The following is a 5,262-nucleotide window of genomic DNA, read 5'->3' on the forward strand; positions in this document are numbered from 1 at the left end:
TTGGAATGCTCTCCCGGAGGAGATGGTGACAGAGTCTACCATTCTGGGTTTCAAGCGTAAGTTGGATGCACACCTCCTTGCAAATCACATTGAGGGATACGGGTGTTCAGGGTCTCCATCTGGGAGCACCTGGCTTGACCTCCGCATTTGCAGGTCGCCGGAATAGATGGACCTAGGGTCTGATCCGGTGAAGGCGTTTCTTATGTTCTTACAGCAGCAAACCCTCGAGAGGTTTTTGAGCCAGCTAGCAACTCTGTTATCGGGAGAAAAGGACCCTGTTACAGGTTTCGACGATGGAGCGTTCAGCCTACTAGTGCAAGAAGTATTGCTGTCCCCTCCGATATCCAGCGCACCGACGTCAGCACGGGTTGCTCTAGCAGGGACTCCAGGAGCGGAAGTCGCGGACCTGGACCTGGGCCTTGAGGGAGGAGCACCCGTGGTGAAGACTGCCAAGCAGCTAACTTTGGGAGCATCAGTGAGTTCGTCGCTGCTTCTGTCTCCTCCGGCGGTGACTTTGGAGACCATTTGGCAGGCCTTGCAGAGGCTCGATGGCAAGCTAACAGACTCAACAGAAGAGGTACTTAGTTTATCGGGGAAAATGGACAATTTGTCAAAATTAATAGAACAGACAAAAAATGACTTTATTGAACAAATGACTTGTGTTAAAAATGAAGTAAAAGACTTGAAGGAAATTACAACTACTCTGGTTAGAGATAAGAGATAAGATATATGTGCATTCTAAACTGGAACAATTTGAGAACCATAGTAGGAGGCTAAATTTACGGATACTAAACTTCCCAAAATCACCAACTTTAAATCCTCATGACTATTTTAAAAAGAATTTAATGGAGATTCTCAAAATTCCGCAACAAGCTATTCCTCCCATTAATAAAATCTATATATATAAAATCGGAGGTATGTATGTGTGTATGTATGTGTATATGTGCTGCGATCACGCAAAAACGGCTTGACCGATTTGAACGAAACTTGGTATGCAGATCCCTCACTACCTGGGGTGATATGTTCTGGGGGTCTCGCGGCCCACCTGCACACGTGGGCGGAGCTACAAACAGAAAATCAGATTTCACCCATTCATGTCAATGGAAAAAATGTAAAAAGCTGCCATTCGCACAGTAATTCCAAAACGACTTGACCGATTTGAACAAAACTTGGTATGCAGATCCCTCACTACCTGGGGTGATATGTTCTGGGGGTCTCGCGGCCCACCTGCACACGTGGGCGGAGCTACAAACAGAAAATCAGATTTCACCCATTCATGTCAATGGAAAAAATGTAAAAAGCTGCCATTCTCACAGTAATTCCAACTATAAAACACTTTCTATGACACTATAACCACTAGGGACATCGTTTCTATTCTACCACGGACACCATACATATAGAGTTTGTATGTTCTAACTGTGTTTGTAACTGTTTCCTTCATGCACCCCAGTTCATAATGTTATTACATTACATGAGTACTCACATATGCTGAACTAGGAACACAGGTTCCATTCTGAACCGGGAAAAAACTGCATGGAGTTTCTTTTCAACCTGAGTTTCCACATATTGAGTTGTTTAAATCAATACTGAAACTTTTGGATGCCACTTATTCCAACAGATCTTCCTTTTCAGTTTAAGAAATTGCAAATTCCAGTGAGACTTGCATTCTCTATCACAATCAACAAATCACAGGGACAGACTATTACATACTGTGGAGTGGATTTAAGATCCCCCTGTTTTTCCCATGGACAACTCTATGTTGCTTGCTCAAGGGTGGGTTCACCCAAGAATTTATATGTTCTTGCTCCTGGAGGTGAAACTAAAAATTTTGTTTATAATCAAGTTTTGCGTTAGTTGTATTGTATTCATTTTGTCAAATATTTCACATTATAATTTGAATATTGTACTTTTTATAAAGCTGTAAAAAAATAATTTCATTCACCACTATAAAGTATCTTTATTTGAATCCATTTACAGTGTTATTGCTATAATTAAATACCCGTGCAACGCCGGGGCATCAGCTAGTATACTATATACCAGTGGTCTCAAACTCAAACCCTTTGCAGGGCCACATTTTGGATTTGTAGGTACTTGGAGGGCCTCAGAAAAAAACAGTTAATGTTTTATTAAAGAAATGACAATTTTGCATGAGGTAAAACTCTTTATAGTTTATAAATCTTTCCTTTTGGCTAAGTCTTAATAATAATATTGTTATTTATAGCTAAAGAGACATATGATCAAGAAACTGTTTTATTTTACTTTTGTGATTATGATAAACATACCGAGGGCCTCAAAATAGTACCTGGCGGGCCGCGAGTTTGAGACCACTGCTATATACCAACTACAATGACTAAAGCTGATGAAGAAGGAAATTTGGTAGTACAAAAAGATTTGACAGCAATTTTGGAGGAATCCCTTTCCGATGTTAAAGAAAGGGAGATGCTCTTGGTCTCCTTTGTTTTTGAACAAGACTTAAACCATATAATGAAAATTTACTTTAGGAATTTGCATCAACATTTTTCCAGACAAAGAATTTGGATCTTTCTAGATGTATCCAAGATAACACAAGATCGCAGAAAATAATTTCTTTCTATGAGAGATGAAGCAAAAAGATTGGGGGCTTCTTATCTTTTAGCATACCCCTGTAAATGTTTGGTTCGCTACCTGGGGATTAAGTACACTTTCTTTTTACCATCACAATTGAGAGTCTTTCTAGACCTTAAAAGATCTCCGAAGTAATGTAATTTAACTCAGACAATCAGCTGGATTTTTTTATTTGGGGTTTGTCAAGCGTAGTCAGCTTTCCTGTAATTAATTATTTAATTTTCCTGTTTATTCTCTCCATGGAACTTAATGGATTACCTTGTTTAATTTTGGTCTAAGAAAGGAATTGGACTATTATTTATATAATAATATGTTGTTTCTTGGAAAAATTTTATGTTCTGTATTTCTGTAACAAGTGTATTACTTGTGATATATATTATAAATCAATAAAAATTATAAAACAAAACAAAAATATGTGTCTTAGGCCCTATCCATTCCATGCCAGGATGCACCAGGAAGGAAGCCTAAGGCCCCTTCTATGGGGCATTCAGGATGCACAGAGACAGGAAAGGCCCACCATTTTGCAGGTTGTCTGCAGACTGGAGGGAGTAAGCATCCTTTTATTAAAGGTATGTGGGAGGTGGCGGTCTAGCTGTTTAAAGGGGTGCCAGGGGCATTTGGGGGGTGTCGCTGGTTGGTGGGGTGATGGCAGCAGGATGGAATGGGTATCGCTCCTGCCAGCCTACTTTCTGGGAGGAGGGGGTGGCAGGGGTTCAAGGGGAAAGTGTGGGCATCCCTCATGCCGATGGTGCTTCGTGGGGTGGGGGGATGTCAGATTGGTGGCAGGAGGGAGTGGGAATCCCTCCTGATGATTTTGGGGATACTTGTCGTGAGGTCTCCTGCCGCAGCTGCTCATGTTGGGGGTATTTTCCTCCTAATCAGCTGATCTGGCAGGCCTCCCCGAAGCCACAATTTTGGGGAGGCCTGCTGGTTGAGCTGATTGCAGCAAGGGAATCCCCAATCAGCTGATGGCAAGGGATCCCTCGATCAGGCAAGCACGATGCTGTATCCGGCACTGGTTACAGAATCAGGGGATAAGGTGATTCTGTATAGAATGCTGGGTTGCAATTCTCATCTGCTTCGTAGGCAACTGCTGAGACTGGCTTCCTATACAGAATCTATCCCTTTGAGTAGATGCCAAGGAAGGTGCATAAAGGCCCATCCTGACTGAAATGGAAACTCAAGGAACAGCTGGAAACTGGTAGGTAGAAAACCAAACTCAAGAGCCATTTGAGATAATGACACACATTCTCTTAAGCTGAAAGCCATCAGGAGCAACCAAAATGCCCAGGAGCAGTCATCACCTATATCAGGGGTAGGCAATTCCGGTCCTCGAGAGCTGGAGCCAGGTCAGGTTTTCAGGATATCCACAATGAATATGTACGAGAGGAATTTGCAAGCACTGCCTCCTTGAGATGCAAATCTATCTCATGCATATTTATTGTGGATATCCTGAAAACCTGAACTGGCTCCAGCTCTCAAGGACCGGAATTGCCTACCCCTGACCTATATGATGAAGGCCAGAGGGTCTTTCACAACCAATACTAGAATAGTTTGTCCATCCACAAGTACTAGGAGACATTTCAACATTTTTGAGGTTCTCGGGATATCCACAATGAATGTTCAATATTTAAGTGCAATTGATGAAAATCTCTCATGTATATTCATTGTGGATATCATGAAAACCCGATGTGACTAGACATACCGTAAGGACTGGGGATGGGAATGGCTGCTCTAGGGGCTGAGCTAAAAGTGATTTGTGGGAAACAGGAAGCCGATCACAGGAACACGAAGGATAACCAGCCAGTTTGATATCAAGCCTCCTGTATGAAGACTCTGCTGACTTCATTGCCAGCTCCTACTTCAGCTTGGAAATTTGCTTTACCGTAAGCTCCAACTTCAGTATCTGCTCTAGCTCTTGCATATTCCAGATCCAGACCACTACCTGAATAAGGCTCCAGCCTGTGCAAAGGATACTCCATACCTGGCCCCACTTGGAACCCTAAGCATACACAGAGAGCATGTGTCTCCTGCTGAGTTCTAGTGCTGGCTCATTTAAAAAGACGTGTAGTATAATCACAGAAAATTCTAGTGCTGGCTCATTTAAAAAGGCATGTGTGGTATAATCACAGAAAATTCCAGACATCTCAGGTTCAGACCCCACCAATCTTGAATGATAGCAAGTCAGGAAGAAGATGGGCCAGGTTCAGAAAACAGAGCCATTCCTCCCCCCCCAACCACCACCAAATCAATGAATGGCTGATTTGGAAGAAGGTTTCCAGCCTATGCTACAATTGACTTGACAATATTTTTACACATATTTGCAATTAAGAAACTTGACATACCGAACAGCAGGCATTTCCAAAGTTGTGGAACAGCAAACATCTCTCTAAATAGGCCCTTTTACTAAAACTTACCCCCTCCGTTACTAACGCGTAGCGTGGGTTTTAGCACCGGCAGTGGCGGTAACTGCTCCAATGCTCATAGAACTCCTATGAGCATCGGAGCAGTTACCGCCACTGCTGGTGACTCATGCTACGCGTTAGTAAAGGAGGGGTTAGTGCGATCTAATGGACATTAACATGTGCTAAGCACCACGCGGCCCAAAGATATAAAACAGGACACGCAGCTTTTGTAAATAAGCCAAAATGAGAAGAA

This window comes from Geotrypetes seraphini, chromosome 2, assembly GCF_902459505.1.
Source record: "Geotrypetes seraphini chromosome 2, aGeoSer1.1, whole genome shotgun sequence".
Taxonomy (NCBI): Eukaryota; Metazoa; Chordata; class Amphibia; order Gymnophiona; family Dermophiidae; genus Geotrypetes; species Geotrypetes seraphini.